Below are 18,317 nucleotides of genomic sequence, written 5' to 3'. Positions count from 1 at the left end.
GTATCCAAACACGATAGTTTCCAGTAATGTCTTCGTATCCTACGAAAATTCCTCGCTTACTTGTCGTTCCAAACTTCTTGTCATTCCTCTTCTGTTTTGGTACTCGTACAAAGCATTCACTTCCAAAAATCTTCAAATGATGTAAAGGATATTCGCGATTAAACCAAGCTTCATAAGGTGTTTTCCCTTTTTCTTGTGACTTTCCCGAACGATTCAGAATATATCCAGCACAGTTCAATGCTTCTGCCCAAAAGCGTCTGGACATCCCATGCGTTAATAACATCGTTCGTGACATCTCAATTAGGGTCCGATTTTCCCTCTCTGCACGCCCATTTTGTTGAGGTGTATAAGTTGCTGACCTTCCTATCTCGATGCCATTCTTCTTTGCCACTTCAACGAAAGCTTGATCAGTGTATTCCGTTCCGTTATCTGACATAATAGTTTTGATCATGTTTCCAGTCTGAGTGTGAATATATTTAACATACTGTTCAAAACATGATGCGACTTCATTCTTATGGCGAATAAAATAAACTTTTCGATACTGTGTGAAATCGTCTTTAAATGTCACAAAAAATCGGTATCCACTCCATGACGGTTCCTCCATGGGTCCACAGACATCCGTTACAACCAGCTCACCTGCTTTACTTGCTTTTGGCATTTCTCGAAAATTAGTTGACATTTTCCAAAGGAGCATCCATCGCAATATTCCGTTCCATCCAATGACGACGTTTCAATACCCTTTGATGTCAAGAGTTCTTTCACGTGAGTTTTACTCTGGTCAACTCTGGTGACCCATCCGTTCGTGTCATACTTGTAGAGAATTCTCCTTCCGACTGCGCGCCGCAAAGCTGTGTCCCTGATTGAGGATTACATCAATATCCAAGATGTACATATCGTTTTTCCTGTGACCTTCAACAATGAGTGATCCATTCTTCTTAAATAACCATTTGTCACCTACAATGGTCTGCATGAATCCTTTCTCAGCAACAGCTCTAACCGAGAATAAATTAGCTTTCATTTCAGGAACAAACATAACACTTTGGAAATAATGTTCTTTTCTATCTACATGTGAACGTATTCTAATTTGTCCACTACCTTCCGCTGACACCTTACGACCATCGCCCAATTCAAAAGTAACAGTTTCTTTCAGTTTCGTAATTCACGAAATATTCAATTTGCCAGCAGACATGCTCTGTACACCCTGAATCAATAATCCACTTCGTTGTGTCGGACGTATTCGAAAATCGCGTACTCACCATAGCAAGGCCATGAGTTTCTTCCTTTTGCTTATCTTCACTCTTACCGTCTTTCTTCTTCTGTGAGCAGTCACGACGTAAGTGTGGGCCTCCGCAAGTCCAGCATTTTAATTTTATTTTATAACTGTCGCCCTTATCCTTCTTGTGCGTCCGCTGAGCAGCGCTTCCTTCTGCAGCATTTCCCTTCAGTTGCTTCTTTGCCACCAAGGCTGATTCGGCACCCACGTTCATGTCGCTGATTCCTAATCTCGTTTCTTCAACCATCAGTCTAGATATGAGCTTATCCAAGGTTCGCTCGGCAGCAGGGGTCGAATCCCAAGCGCTATGAAAATGTCGAAATGCGGGAGGTAAGGTATTCAATACTGTCGTTATCAGCATTGTATCAGAAATCGGCTCATTAAGCTCTTGTAATCGACGAGCGAATGATTCTAATTTGCTTACGTGAGTTGCAATATCATCGCCAGGATTGTAACGATACTCACGAAACTGCGTCTGAAGCAAGTAAACTGAATCTGCAGATTTCTGTTCATAAATATTCAATAACTTTACCCACATATCTCGTGCTGTATCACACGTCATAACCAACGACAATGGTTTTTTGTCTAACGTTGTGACCAAAATTGCTTTTGCTACCTTATTAGCCTTTTTCCATCGAATGAGTTCTGCTACGTCGGCAGGAGTGTTACCTTCGGGTTTGACTAGACTGCCATCGACCACTTCCAAAGCATCACGAGCATCCAGAATCGCCCGTACCTGGAATTTCCATTGCAACCAGTTGCTGGAATCCGCAAGCTTCTCAATTTTCACTTTGTCTCCATCCATTGTTCTTCGACAACCGGCAAACAAAGTCCAGAAAGTATTCAGCAAGCTCGGCACAATTTACCGCGAAGCAACGTAACCTCTCACGTTCAACCAATATCAACTTCACATATACGTGACTGGGCCCATAACCTGTTGTTGTTAGGGTCTTTAAACAAGTCAATACGGTTACAATTGAGATTTATTATAATGCTTTGTTCATAACTGAGTACAGTGGCCAAACTAAAAATGCGAACTAATCGAGGCAAGCGTCGTGCTCAGTCTGGGGGGAAGTTAACAAACGCGGGAAAAGTTACGGTAGCGCGCATACGCAGTGTATCCAACGGAAGAATAAAATAAGCATAGACAATACAAATATATGAGATGAGATCCTAATAGAAAACTAATACAATTTTCTCCACAACATTATGTTTTTAAGAGTATAGAACCATTTGTATAGACATTTTTTACACTTTGTATGTTTTTTTATTATATATATAATAATTTTTAATAATATTGTTATACAATTTTTATATATTATACAGATTAATATTATTATACAATTGTTATGTATTAATATTGTTTTAAAATTGTTATACATTACTATAATAATGTTATACAAAATATATAATTTATATATAATATATTTTAAAAAAGCATACACGCACGCTTCTTTGCAATTGTGTACCAAATTAGCAATAAATCGTAGAAACGACGTCGTCTCTTGTCAAAAATTGTCATTTCCAAATTGCATCTGAATGTCGGCAATTATGAGTAACAAAAGCTGAATGTATTGAGTTTAAAATACTTCTTATATTTTATGCATACAATTCACACAATTTCATTCTCTAGAATTTTGTTTCAAAATGCAATCGGCATTGTTTTCTTATCATCTGTTGACCTCTAAAAGTTTATAGCGCATCTATGAGATAATTATCATTTTACTTCCTACATATGCAACTTATTTATGCTGCTGAAAGGTGCCGAAATGTAGAGGCAAATTTTGAATTAATGACATTTGGACATGAAGGACTCAAACGACGTCCCTTTGGCGATTTATTTTTATCTCGGCAATATTACTTACACTTATGTTCAACTGCGCTGCTATGTCTCTCGGACTCAAGCCCGTATCCCTCAACGCTGTGATTTCGCCTCTCTTGAACTGGCTTGTGGGACCAGGCATTTTGTATTACAATTATTACGCAAATAATAATTTAACGATGCGCTTCTCACGCCGTCACGGTTGCGTAAAAGACGCCACATCAGAGCAAATGAATAACAAATGCTATGCTATCATCGACGGTTCTTTTGTTCTTTATTCGTTTTAATGGAGCGTTTTAAGGGAGAAAGCCACGGTAGCGACGAAGAAAACTTGTTGAAACTTTTAAATACATGTACAAAAATGTGTATAATGTATGGATGAAAAATAAAAATAATTTATTTATTAAACCTTCTACATTCGTCGATAACTTTATTTCTGTCTTGCATCGATAGTAGATCACATTGATTAATATACAGACAAGTAGTCGATTATATTACAGCATATAAGAAATATTGCACAAGCAAAATTTCTTCACATGTCCGCGATAAATATGAATCGTTTCTTATACATATTGTTGCGCCCGTGCCGTGACACCCGTTACCCGTGGGCTGAACTTGGCTGCGCTCTGCGGAAGTTTCAAGCCAGAGCGCGTCCCTTGACAACGGGACGCTGTTATAAATTATTGATTTATTGATTTTCCGAACGACTGTCAGATTTGTTCTCGAACAGCTGGACGACGGACGCGAGTCCGCGCTGTATCTTGATTATAATAAACGCTGAGATTCTCTCTTTGATTAAACGCGGAGTTTCCATTATTTCCGTGAGCGACGGGAGTGAGTGCGCGAGAGTGAGCGAGTGTGTGACAGTGCGACTCGGGGAGCGCAACAATATATACACATATAATGCATATAACAATTAAGTTTGATAAATTCTTCAAGCTATAACAGAAACAATTAACACAATTGTGTACAAAAAATAAATAAACTTATTGTTCGCTAATAATTAGCAATCGTTGCAACTGATATATCCTAATAACAAATTACACTACTATTGATCTATCTTAAATTGTACTAAAAAAAAAATAAAAGTATATATATATATATATATATGTGTGTGTGTGAGACGCGCCTTTCTCATTAATCTACGTTATAATCTTGATTACAACTTAGAAATAAGATAAATTAAGAATTATCATCAAACTTTTAAATAGCAATAAATGACATTGGCGTAATCGTCAGAGGCGAGAAATAACACGCTGACAATTCTTATGTGCTATTTTGAAATAAAGAAATATTTGGATACCAAAAACTTTAGACCGCTGTATAAACTATCTTTATTGCTTATCCCCGCAGGGTTTGCAAGGCGTTTTTATAAGGAACGTTACCCAAACCTTCCCAGGTAGCAAAGTGACGTCAAATGACGTCTTAATAACGTCTTAATGACGTCTATGACGTCACTTTGCTACCTGGGTTTACACTACTATACCCTTTCTCCTCTCACTTTAACCCTTTGGACCCAACGGCTTAACGTCTTTTTCCGAAAGACGGAGTCCAGTTTGCTCCGCACAAGAGCCTATCTTTGTACAGAGGGGCGCAGCTTCGGAAAAAAATTCCATGTTTACATGGCTCTAGTGGACTCGAACCTGGTTCCTCAAATTACGAGTCTGGCGCTCTACTACTAGACCACACTGCCGCCCTTAGGCTGCGGTCACATGATGCGTCATGCGTGATGCGGGATAGCGAGGCGTCCGTCATAGCAACAACCAATCAGAGCTATCCCGCATAACGCATCCCGCACCGGCCACCGCAATAAACTGCGTATAATAATTGCACCATATTGCCATTAGTGAAGCATATTTGGCTATTTGGTTGTGATATTATATCTCGACAGAGAGAGATCTTGGAGAGAAATCAGAAAAAAAACTGAAGGAAAAAGACCAGAAAAAAAGATTGAAGAAGAAAAAGAAGCCATCAGTGGAGCGAATTGCGAAGCGAACAACTGTGATTTCAGGTTATTTAATAACCTCGTGTCCTTTATTTTTTGATCTGCAGATCATACATAACAAGTTGTCTTCATTTTGTACTAAAATGGAAACGGTAAGCACAAACTTTTATACAAATATCAATATGTAAAAATGTTTAAAAAAATTGTTTTGCATTGATCGCACAATATATTTGTAATTTGTTTTGTTATTAGGTATACGTGGATTATTACGAGTGCATGCAATGCAAATTTTTTCTTCCAAAGCAGAATTTCGATTATTTTACCCACTCATGCTTTGCAGATATATATGTGAGTAAGGAGAGCTTATACGTCAATGAATCGAATCAATTATTTAAGTGTGAGTATATAAATTTAATTTCTGTTATCGAATAAGTTTCATTTCTGCATTAATGATTAATAAAATAAATTTGTTATTGTACGTGTAGCAAAAATCAATACACAGATGCAAGAAGCAGAAGAAAATGAAATTGCATCAACTGCAAAGAAGACAAAAGGAAAAGAGGATAAAAATTGGTTTGATTCAGATGAAATTTTAATAGAAGCAGTGCGAAACAGGCCTTGCCTGTGGAATCATATGATTCCAGTAAAACGTAGAAGTTCCTTAAATATAAAAGATGCATGGGAGGAAGTGAGAAACGAATTGAACAGTAATTTTATATTTATATTAACATATTATTGAATTTAAAATATTAACAATGTATGCAATATTACAGAGAACATTATTTTGTTTTAGATAACTTCAAAATTGAAGAAATCAAAAAACGTTGGAGGAATCTAAGAGATTGCTTCATGAAAGCTAAAAAAAAATGCAGCATATATCCCTAGCGGTTCTGCAGCACAATCTCTCGAAAAAAGCAAAGACGGATTTCGTTTATACGAACAAATGACATTTTTAAATGACTGCATAAATACTAGACCGTATGTATAAAATTTTAATTAAATTTAAAAACTTATTAGATCTATTAATAATTTATGAGTAAATTTATTTTGTTTTACAGTTCTACAAGTAATGTTTCGGACCATGTAGATGATTCGCACGCAAATGACGGTATTTTGTTAAATAAAAACCTAAAAGATGCTTCCTATTCCATGAGTATTTTCAATGATGATACAAACGGTACTACATTGGAGTCAGGTGTTAACAGAAGTGATAACGGCTGCAGAGGCACTAAACGTAAGTAGATTGTATTAATAATTTATGTGGAAAATTTTAAATTAGTTCATATGATTGGTGAAAAATGTAACATTGAAGGAATATTTAAATAATATATTTTTCGTGTTTTAGGACGGAAAGATCTCTCGACTGATGGAAGCATTCAGAAGGATTTGTTAAAAATGATATCTCATACTAAAACAACCTGGCTTCGAAGCGCGGATCTAGCTCGCGGCTGGGTTCGAAAGAGGTGCCGAGAAGCAGACGGGTGGCGAGGTTAGCAAAATGAAAGCGTGTCTCGGTTAACAGAAAATAGTAAAGTTTATTCTATAACAATATATACTCGCGACATTTACAACGGGTCAATACGTGTGTACCGCTTTAGCTGGATTCGCTCGCGTGTGCCCGCGCGGTTTCCGACGGTTGGGCGTGCGTGTGAGGCGACGTTGGTTTGGTCGCGGGCGGCGCGGGGCAACCCGCGGTATGCGCGGGGCGGAGCCGTTGCTTTCGTAACCTCGTGGACCGAATCGCGTGGTGGTAGGTATCGGTACGGGCGGCGCCGGTTTCCCGGTCGGCTCGGCCCGGAGCGCGGAAAAATGGCGCGAAGCGCGGCGGCGATATGGATCGCAAAGCGTGGGTAACGCGGCGGAAGCGGGTCGTCGGCCGAGACACTCGGCGAGGGCAGAGAATGCCGGAGGCGTTCTACCTTCTTGTCCGGACAGGCTTCGGATGATTTGGATAATAGAGAGAAGCTGGTCCTTCGCGGAGACTCACTCGGTGAAGACAGAGAATGCCGGAGGCGCTCTACCTTCTTATCCGGACGGCTTCGGGTGATTCGGATAACTGCGAAAAGCTGGTCGGGAGACACACTCGGCGAAGACAGAGAATGCCGGAGGCGCTCTACCTTACGTTCGGACTGGCTTAGTGCGGGAATTCCGGATCGGTGTTGTCGGGAAGACGGATGTGCCAGCTACGCCGGGCTTATATACGCGTCGCGGCGGCGTCGCGGCGGCGACGCCACAGTATATATAGTAGCGCAACTCTCTGTCGGCACTTTTGATGTTAGCGTGGATGAAAATGAACTGCACATGCGCGTGCGAGGTATGTAACCAATCAGACCACCGATAATCTGTCTCACTTCCTCTCACTGTTATAAGTCTCTCTCTCTTTCTAATTTATCGTTGCGTGTCAGACGCGCGCGTTTTGATTGGGATAATGTATGGAGACGTATGTTTGACGTGCGTTATAACGCGCAGAAACGCATGCATAAACAACAAGGGTTACATTTGAGATAGAAATAAAACATAATGTACAACCAGACGCGCGCTATATATTTATTTATTGGCACTATATATTTTATAATTATATATATATATATATATAGGTTAGGTATATACAAAATACAGATAAATTTTAATAATTTGTATAGCAATTGTACAAATGTGCCATATTACTTCTTCGTGTTATACACGAGTTGTATAACACAAATCAATAAATTATTTATGCTATCAATATTTAAACGGTCACAAAAGGAAATATCAAGGAAATATTAAGAAAATTATATAATACAACTTGTAACTTAATTTTATCTAAAATATAAGTAGAAAGGGCTGTAAGGGTCACAACGCGGATCACAGTGCGTTCAGATATAAATGTGATTTATTCCTCAATTTACAAAAATCCAAACGTTTCGGCTCCTGTCCGAGCCATCCTCAGTGGTATAATATTAACATCAAAAATATATATTCTCCCTTAACATGGTGAGTTTACTGTTTCAATTTGACAGAAACTTAGTGAGACTAAAAGGTCCAAATCAGTTAGTCTGGAGAAAAAATACATCGCAGTCAAACCAAATAATAAGAAAATAAGGCAAAGAGAATGATCTGTGCAGAGCGATCTGTAAGACGAGATCCCATCGACACGACGCACAACGAAACATTGAGGACGAGCGTGGCCTAGTAGACAGCGCACTGGTCTGTTGAGCCAAAGGTCCCGGGTTCGATTCCCGGTAGAGTTAGAAAAATTATATTCGCTCATTCTCCTCTCGGAAGGCAATGGCAAAATATAGCCGTTCGGAATCGGCGTTAAACTGTATAAGTCCCATATACAATGTGTATAATCTACGTGCGCAACACATGTATATGAAGAGAAGTCACCACGCTCGGGCACGAGTAATAGGAGTGAGATTGAACCTATATATATATATATATATATATAAATATATAGTGCCAAAAATAAATATATAGTGCCAATAATAAATATAGCGCGTCTGGTTGTACATTATGTTTTATTTCTATCTCAAATGTAACCCTTGTTGTTTATGCATGCGTTTCTGCGCGTTATAACGCACGTCAAACATGCGTCTCCATACATTATCCCAATCAAAACGCGCGCGTCTGACACGCAACAATAAATTAGAAAGAGAAAGAAACTTATAACAGTGAGAGGAAGTGAGACAGATTATCGGTGCTCTGATTGGTTACATACCTCGCACGCGCATGTGCAGTTTATTTTCATCCACGTTGAAATCGGGAGAGTTGCGCTACTGTATATACTGTGGCGACGCGGCGTGGTGGGGGTAGCGACGGCGATCGCGAGCGCCGGGCCCGTGCGGCTGAACGATCGGGGATCGCGGCGCCCCGACGCCGTGATCGCGTTCGGCGGTCTTCGGCCGCCTTCGGCACCGCTCGGCGCGGTGAAGCGGTTGCCGCGTTAAGTCCATTCGCGGACTTCTTAACATTGCATGTGAGAACGATTAAAAATACGCTGGGCACACCGTGCCCGTTCTTCACCCCCGCGGGTGGTCGGCTGGGTGGTCTCGGCGTGGTGTTCCTGCCGGAACGATGCATATTTGGGGGTGCATCGTTACAATACTAACAAACCGCCAGACAGTATTGACGGTTTTCTATTGCAACTGGGCGACATTTTAAAGCGACTGCCCTATAAAAATCGAAGAGTTATCCAAAACAAGATTTTGAATGACGTTTTGCAAGCAGAAGAGGAGAAGCAGGCCTTTTATAAAAAAATAATTTATTTTATGCCATTACTTATGCTATATATTATTACTTATTTCATGTGTTATATTATTACTTACGCCATATATTATATTATTACTTATGTCACATACTTTACATCTCAGTTATTGAGTTTAAATGTTTATGTTAAATAAATTTATAAAACATTTACATTAAAAATAAAATTCATTTATTGAAAAAGTTTTTACATTTTTTTCTGTGCAATAGAACGCTTGAATTTCAAAAATGTGATTCAGTTAATTGAAACATTAACAAACATACGTTGTTTATTGATTTTAACTATTCAAAAGTCATTATTTGCAGCTTTATCCCACTGCCATTCTACAGCACCTTCGTTAAAAAAATATTCAGCAAATCTATCCCGGAAAATACTACCTAAATTTTTTTCTGAAGTTACTTGGTCATTAGTGCTGTTTATTATATTTGGTCTAACATACGATGCAAGTTGTTGGTCGTATTCATTATACTGCAAATAACGTCTCTGGTGACGTGGTTTTTGAAGTTCCCGTGTAATAATGAAATTGTGTAGGTAGATTGTAGCCAATACTATTTTTTCGGCCCTTGAAACATAAGTATTTATTGGCCGTCTGAAAATTTGCCATCGTGCTGCCAAAATTCCAAAAGCACTTTCAACCACTCTTCTTGCTTGGCTCAAACGATAGTTAAAAACTTTCTTTTTTAAATCAAGGTTTAAACTTCTTGGGTAAGGGCGCATCAAATATTTGGAAAGAGGATATGCTTCATCAGCAATTAAAGTATATGGTAGTCTCCTTCCACCAACTTCTGCAGTTGGAGGTATATTGAAAGTATTAGTTTCTAGCCCATATTTTATAGGACTATTCGCAAATATTCCTCCGTCACTACAACGACCTTCTTTTCCAACATCTACTAGAATAAAGCGACAGTGGGCATCAGCAACACCTGTAAAGTTGATACTATGCGCTCTTTTATAATTGTAATATTTGGAGCCACTATGAGGAGAAGACTGAAATATAAATTTAATTTATATTAAACTATTCTGTAATGAAAGAATTGTTTTATGTACTGTGGAAAACATTTGTCTAAGAAGAGTCCACTGAAAAATTATAAATTAAATAAAATACCTGTAACATAATATGCTTTCCATCAATTGCCCCTGTTAGCCGTTTTGTCGGCTAAAAGGGATCGGGCTCCGTTCGCGATATGAAGGATGAAGGAAGGCGTTATATTGAACCACTTTAATAAATTGAGTTGCCTTACACGAGTGTCCTTATTACAAGTTCCACTTCGCGTTTCGTTTATAGATAACTCGCAGGTGACTCGACGCGACAGCTTGATGGTTTCAGACCGACTGCCTGATTGTTCGATTCGGCGGTCTTACATCGGTTTCCGGTTGCTACCTCGGGGTCGCCCGCGGTAGCATTAACCTCTATGGTCAGCGCTCGGCGCTGACCTTCGCGTCAGCGATATTGGTCCTCGTGGATGGACCTTGCTCTCTACGTTTCGTCGCTGGGGTCGAGTTTCTTTAACGCTTGGCAACTCGGTTGCCAAGGGCGTTGTGCGCTCACAACACCCTTCCCCCCGTGGAAAAAGAAAAACGTAGTTTTTCGTTTATTTATGCATCTTCTTTTTCCCTGAGAGGTTACAATCTGATTTTCTTATGTGCTATTTTTACATGATTTTTTTTTGTTACAAAGTTTTAATGGTCCCTTCTTTTTTTTTTTATTACATAAATGATTACGGCTATGATACTTATTACTATTACAATTGTGACCGTGGAGCCTATGGAATATATAATATTTTTATTCGTGAATATGCTGGGTTGGTTATTTTCCATCTCCTTTTGGATTTCTTCTAAACTTAAACTTATTTTCATTAATTCTGTTGGATCTTTGATTATTGGTTCCAGTTTTATTTCTTTATCAGATTCTATTTTATTATTTACCGTTATACTTTTTTCTATGATGTCTGTTATATTAAACTCTGGTAAATACATTTTTACATATTTATTGTAAACTCGATTTGTTGTCTCTAAATATATATATCTGGTGTAGTTAGTTTACAACTGTCGCGTAATGTTATTTTTCCGGTTTTCTCTATTTTTATTTTAATTTCCGGCAATTCGTTACATTGAATTACTATGTCAATTGTCTTTGGGGTGGAAAATAACCATGTCTGAGGCTCGGATACTGCAATCCAGAATGTTACATTTGATATAATGTGACGTTGCTTACGATTTTCTATATGTGTAGACGTTTTTACAAAGAGCTGTATTTCGGTCGGTGCATTCGCCGTTATAAAATAGACAGGGAGGTTCTGAGCGCAGGTGAACTTAGTATTTTCTTGTGTACATTTATTTAAATCGTTTTCCTTTAATATTACATAGTTGTGATTTTCTCGATTTATCCTTAATAGGGTGTGAGAGGGTTCTAGGAAGGTGAAAACGTTGTGGCTATTGTGTACTGGGCGGAGGGAGGTCTCCCTCGTGCGGCGGAATAATTCTTAGGTAAGTACTGTTAACTTTCGTCTCTCTCTTTTTTTTTTTTTTATCCTGCTTTTGCTTTTGCCGTGTGTCGTTTTGCCGTTTTGTCGTGTGTGCTTTTATTCTTCGACTAGCGCTTTCAATCGGTTCGCGTGAACACGTAGCATCTTTCGCTTGATTTTAATTGTGTAGTTTACGTCGTTATGCTTTTCTAAGATAACATATGGTCCTACCCATTGCGAGTCGAGCTTCTTTGAGCGTCCTCGTCGTATTGTTTCATCGTAAAGTAGCACTTTATCGCCTACTTTAAAAGTTGCTTTATTGATCTTTTTATCGAAATGTAATTTCGATTTTGCTTTTTCATCTTTCGTATTTTCCCTCGCGACTTGATTCGTTGCGCGGATCCGTTCGCGTAGTTCTTTTGCGTAATCGTCATACGAATATGTTAGTTTCGGCGGTTTTGTTAGGGCCGTTGGTAGGTCAGGTCGGTGCCCGTAAACTAATTCGAATGGCGTGAAACCGGTAGTAGAGTGTGGCGTAGTGTTATACGTAAACATCGCGTAAGGGAGCCATTCGTCCCAATCAGTTTGATCTTCGTTAATATAATGCCTCAAGTATTCGGCTAGAGTACGGTGCGATCTTTCCAGTGCCCCGTTACTCTCAGGGTGATACGCCGTTGTTTGTATCTTCTCAATTTTCAATAGTTTGCACGTGTTCTTGAATATTTCGCTTGTAAAGTTCGTGCCCTGATCTGTGAGAATCTTTTCTGGAATTCCGTGTTCTAACACGATTTTTGTTACGAATACTTTGGCGATGGTCCTGGCTTCTTGATTTTCGATCGGTATCGCCTTACTAAATTTCGTTAAATTATCCTGAAACGTCAGAATATATTTGTTTCCTTGATTTGTGACCGTAAGCGGACCGACGATGTCGAGGGCGCATTTTTCAAACGGTCGTTCCGGCGTGTCTGTGATTACCATTGGCATCTTCGTTTTTCTACTTAGCTTGTTTTTTTTGGCAGTGTTCGCATCTGCCTATGTAATTTTCGACATCCCTCGTTATACCTTTCCAATCGTGTTGTAGTCGGATTCGGTCTAACGTTCGTACGACTCCTTGGTGCCCTCCGATAGGCGAGTCGTGATACTCATATAATATCTGTTTCTTTTCCTCCTCCGAGTATTCTCGAGGTGTATCTTCTTCTTTTGCTGTGTCACATGCACAGCTGACGCTTCTGTTATCGGGTTTCTACTCAATGCGTCGGCGTTTAGGTTGCTCTTCCCTGCCTTGTGTATGATTTCGTAATCATACTCCTCTAATTTAAGCCTCCATCTAATTAGTCTTGAACCGGGGTCGGTGACATTGAACAGCCAGATCAATGGCTTATGATCAGTTATTATTTTAAATCTGACGCCATAAAGATAGGGTCGAAAATGCTTGACTGCCCATACGATGGCTAGCAGTTCTTTTTCCGTCGTGTTGTAATTCTGTTCCGCTTTACATAGTACTCGGCTGGCGTACGCTATCGGTCGGTCTTCGCCGACTGTTCCCTGTGATAGGACAGCTCCGATTGCGAAATCGGACGCGTCGGTCGTCACTATAAATTCTTTATTAAAGTCGGGATAATTCAACACTGGCGCGGTTGTTAATTTTTCCTTTAATAATTCAAACGCGTTCTGTTGCTCTACTGACCAAGTGAACTTTTCTCCTTTTCTGGTGAGCTTGGTCAATGGCTTAGCTATCTTCGAAAAATTTTTTATGAATTTTCGATAGTACCCGGCTAGGCCTATAAATGACTGTATATCTTTCACTCTTTTAGGGGTCGGAAATTCTTTGACGGCTATTAATTTCGACGGATCCGGCGAGATCCCTTTTTCAGAAATCACGTGACCCAGATATACGACTTCTTTGCGTAGAAATGCACATTTGCTCGGTTTCAACTTTAAGTTGTATTTTCGAAGTCTGATTAGCACCGCGATTATTCGTTTGATATGTTCCATTAGTGTCGCTCCGTATATGACGATGTCGTCGATATAGGCGAAACATCTCAGCCCTAGTAGTCCGGCCAGCACCGCGTACATTAGTCGCTGGAATGCTGCCGGTGCGTTTTTCGAACCGAATGGCATGCGATTGAATTCAAAGTGCCCATCCGGGGTGGAGAAAGCTGTTTTACTTTTATGTTTTTTGTGCATAGGAATTTGGTGATACCCCGAGGCCAAATCTAGCACGGTGAAATATTTCGCGTTACCTAACTGGTCTAGTATATCAGTTATGTTCGGCATGGGAAAGATTCTCCCAAGGTGAGCTCGTTTAGTTTTCGAAAGTCGATAACCACGCGAAATTGCACTTTTCCGGATGCGTCCGGTTTTTTAAGAACGACTATTATCGGCGCGTTCCAATTACTCGTGCTTGGGCTGATTATGCCATCCTCGAGCATCTTTTCTATTTGTTTTTTTCACCTCGGCCTTATGCTTCTCGGGTAACCGATAAGGTCTCACATTCACGGGCGCGCTACCCGGCCGAGTATTTATCTCGTGCTCTATTGCGGTAGTCGCGCTTAAATGGTCGCCGTCTATGTAGAATACGTCAACGTAATCATCACATATTTGTTCTACGGCTGCTCGCTCTTCTGCATTTAAATGGTCGAGCTGTACTTGCTCGCGTACTTTCTTTTGTCGTTCGGCGACGGTCTCGCGCTCGTCGCTCGCGCGTAATGAGAGAACGTCCGCGGTGTCGGGCGGCGGCAAGTCTTCTAGGGTTACATACGGAGTGATTATCTCCACCGGCTTGTCCGTCACATTCAACACGCTAATCGGACACTTAAATTCGACGGGCTGCACTAGGCAATGCCCGATAAAAACTCCTGGGGCGGGTTCGCCGCTTCTCACTATGCCGACACGATTATGATCAGTGACGGCTTCCACGATTGTTTCGCTGTGAGGCGGAAGTCTTACCTTGCGGAAAGGTCGTAGCTTAAAGGAAGTCGAGCCGATTTTTAATCGTTTTTTCGAGTTTGAGATATCCGCTTTGTGCTTGGTGAGGAAATCGTTTCCTAAGATGCCTTGATGTCGATTGGAAAGTCATCCTTCACCACATACATCGTATGGCGAATCTTTTTATCTCTGAGGTTCACAGTGGCGTTTATTTTCCCAATCGTATGAATTTGGTGTCCGGTTACGCCTACTAACGCTAACCGTTCTTCCTTTACCATTGTTTTTTCCTTTTAAGTTTCCTACTTTTATTAACGTGAGGGTTGCGCCTGAGTCTAGTAACAGGTCCATTTCCCCCTTCTCTGCCTCCTGCACGGGCAGTGTCACTAAGTCTAGCGGTCCTTCCTCATGCTTCTTACTTATCTGTGCAACTCGATAAGTCTCGGCGGCGCGCGCTTTGCTTCTCTTGGGCTTCTCATCCTCCTCGCTGCTGCTGCGGGAGGATGCCTCTTCGCTAGATTCCTGCGTCTTTGTCTTTCTGACAGTACTCACGGGCGTTTTCTTAACTGCTTCCGTTTTCGTTCGGCGCGGTCGCTCGGCTTTCGGTCGTCCGTTTAACGACCAGCACTCGTCGCGCTTGTGCCCTGCCTTCTTGCAATACGAGCACTCTATCGTGTTAATGCTAGACTTCTCGGCTTTCGGCAATGCATATCTGTTTGCGTGACGGCTCGTACGGCAATCTCGCGCGTAATGACCGTTTTTTTCCGCACTTGTGGCATTCTACCGTTTTCCCTGCGGTTCGCGCATTTATCGCGGGATATTTATTCTTTGCCGTTGCCGGTGCGTTCCGCGGGGAGGGGCCTTTAACTCTCTCCTCCGCGCTGGCGCCTGTTATCGCTTCTTGCAGGCTCTGGTATCGCTGCGCTCTCACTAACAATTTTATGTCATCATGTAATCCAATTTGAAAATTATGCAGCGCTTGAATTTTGATATTATCTAGTATGGCCTTTTGCTGTTCTTGCGTATGACCTTTGCCCTCTTCCATTGCTTCGTAAAGCTCGCGGGCTAATTTCTCGACGCGCCTACCGAAGTCTTGCGCGCTCTCGCCTGGCTTTTGCGTTAACGAATTAAATTCGAGCTGCAGATGCGTCATGCAGCGTTTCCCTAGATATTCTGACTCGAGCTCGCGCTTCAATTGGTCAAAATCGCGTATGTCGCGTGTATCGAAGTCCGTCATCGCCTTCCCTTTAAATTTCGTGCACAGAATAGCTTCGAGTAGCATCGACTCGTTGGTCGGCTGGATATTCTTCATTGCATACGTGCTCGCGTTCACGAATTCACGGACACGTTCGCGCGACTCGCCGTTAATCTCGGGTATCATTGCTCGTGCCTCTTTAAGGCTGAGGTACCCGTTAACTAGACCCGGTTGATTCCGGACGTCGCTATGCGTTCGTCCATATGTGACATCTAAAGGGCCCTGACTACGTACGCGGCGGTCTCGCGTGTCGGGATCAAGTCGGGATAGCCGCTCCTGTCGACTATAAGATTCGCGCGTGGCGGATTCCATCCTGCCTACGCGGCCCTGTAACTCGCGAAAAGCGCGAAGAAGTTCGGCCGATCGGTCGAATTCCGCAGCCTCGACGCGGTCCATGCGTTCTTGCATGTCGCGCATTAAATTTACTAAATCGGTTATCACTGCGTCCGGGGCTCTCAGTTCTCGTTGCGTCGGCTCCGGGACTCGATTTTGCTCGTGTGTCGCCGGTCGCCTGACGAGTGGCCTATTTTGCGCCATTTCGGCGTCGCCTTGTTCGGTCACCCTGGCTGGGTCCGTATTTTCCTCGCGGTTCTCTCGGGTAGGAGTCGCGTTTCCTGTATGACTCATCCCGGCCTCCGCGGAATTCTCGTCGGGAACGAATATACTGCTGTCGCACGACGTGAGAGAAAATTCGCCTCGTTGTGACGCGTGGCTTGGCGCGTCGTCGGAGACGTCTGTGAGTGAGTCTGTCTGGTCGTTATCGCGATTTGCGTGTTCGCCTACTACACTCGCGTCTACCTCGTCGAACGGAAATTCGCGTTCTACAATGACGTTCGGAGATAGCACGGGCGCTTCTCCTTCGGCAAAACGTGACTCTAAATTCAAGCGGACTTGGTCTAGTCCGTCGGCGGGCCGGTCTGACCCTTCGCTTTCGGCGGGCCGGTTTAACCCTTCGCTTTCGGCGGGCCGGTTTAACCCTTCGCCTGCGGATCGCGTCGCGCGCACGGGATTCTCGAGGTTACGCGCGGCGCGTTGCGCGGACTTGCTATGTATAAATGACGCTTGCGGGACGGGCGGCTGTCGGTTCGGGTCGTCCGACATTTACTTAACGCTCGCGGTTACATAAATTTTCGCACTTACAATATCGCCGCGAATTGCATGTTGCTGCTTGGCTGCTTCGCCTTGCTCCGCCTGATCGGTCCGTCGGGCCGCTTCGCTGCTTGGCTGCGTCCCTGCGTGATCGCTGCGTCCCTGCCGCGCTGCTACGCTGCTTCGCTGTGTCTCTGCGTCGCTCGGAGTCGGTGATTCCGTGCGGTAGGTCGTGGCCGTCTCAGGTGTCACTTCTGCACTCGCGGCTGCTACCGTCTTTTCGCTCGGGTCTCGGCTGGCTTTTCCTCTCCGGGATATGTTGCCACCGATTGTTAATCGAACTCGTTCTTGTTTCAGATGCGTGGTTCTTCGGCAGTCCGGTCCTTCCTGGCGAATCGATGGAGCAGATCCCACCGCTGCCACCAATTTGTTAGCCGTTTTGTCGGCTAAAAGGGATCGGGCTCCGTTCGCGATATGAAGGATGAAGGAAGGCGTTATATTGAACCACTTTAATAAATTGAGTTGCCTTACACGAGTGTCCTTATTACAAGTTCCACTTCGCGTTTCGTTTATAGATAACTCGCAGGTGACTCGACGCGACAGCTTGATGGTTTCAGACCGACTGCCTGATTGTTCGATTCGGCGGTCTTACATCGGTTTCCGGTTGCTACCTCGGGGTCGCCCGCGGTAGCATTAACCTCTATGGTCAGCGCTCGGCGCTGACCTTCGCGTCAGCGATATTGGTCCTCGTGGATGGACCTTGCTCTCTACGTTTCGTCGCTGGGGTCGAGTTTCTTAACGCTTGGCAACTCGGTTGCCAAGGGCGTTGTGCGCTCACAACACCCTATGCAATGAATAAACTGCCACATTTCCTCAAAATCTGTAGCAATTTTCATCCATTCGTCTTTATTAGGAACACGTAGGACTATGTTTTTAATTGGCACCAAATTGCATGACAAGTTTCATGAACAATTTGTGCTACTGTGTTAGGAGAGGTACGAAAAGCATATCCTACTGATTTTATGCTGTCTCCGCTGGCTAAATATCGCAAACAAATCTGTAGTCTTGTGTAAGCAGGAATTGACTCTCTAACAGCCATCTGCTTTTCAATTACAGGACCCACAATTGCAAGAAGTTCGTCAGAAATATTTACATCCATTCTTAAATAATTGAAGTGGAGCGAATGGTCATTTATTCGTAACATCGAAATCAAATTATCACTATCACCTTGAAGAAAACGTTGTTGCACCGTATAGATTGGTCTGACCCACATACTACGTTTCTTTTTTTCTTTTCA

At 42.3% G+C, this 18,317-nt stretch overlaps 1 long non-coding RNA gene across 1 annotated transcript; it reads left to right on the top strand.

Moving 5' to 3' along the window:
• Positions 1–16,673: 16,673 nt before the first annotated feature.
• On the top strand, positions 16,674–17,550 carry LOC139811443 (uncharacterized). Its single transcript, XR_011731639.1, has 2 exons — positions 16,674–17,245; positions 17,378–17,550. It is a non-coding gene; the product is annotated as an uncharacterized lncRNA (long non-coding RNA).
• The last annotated feature ends 767 nt before the right edge of the window (positions 17,551–18,317 follow it).

Source organism: Temnothorax longispinosus, chromosome 4 (genome assembly GCF_030848805.1).
Source record: "Temnothorax longispinosus isolate EJ_2023e chromosome 4, Tlon_JGU_v1, whole genome shotgun sequence".
In the NCBI taxonomy this organism is placed as follows: Eukaryota; Metazoa; Arthropoda; class Insecta; order Hymenoptera; family Formicidae; genus Temnothorax; species Temnothorax longispinosus.
This window is presented reverse-complemented; position numbering and strand designations above follow the sequence as displayed.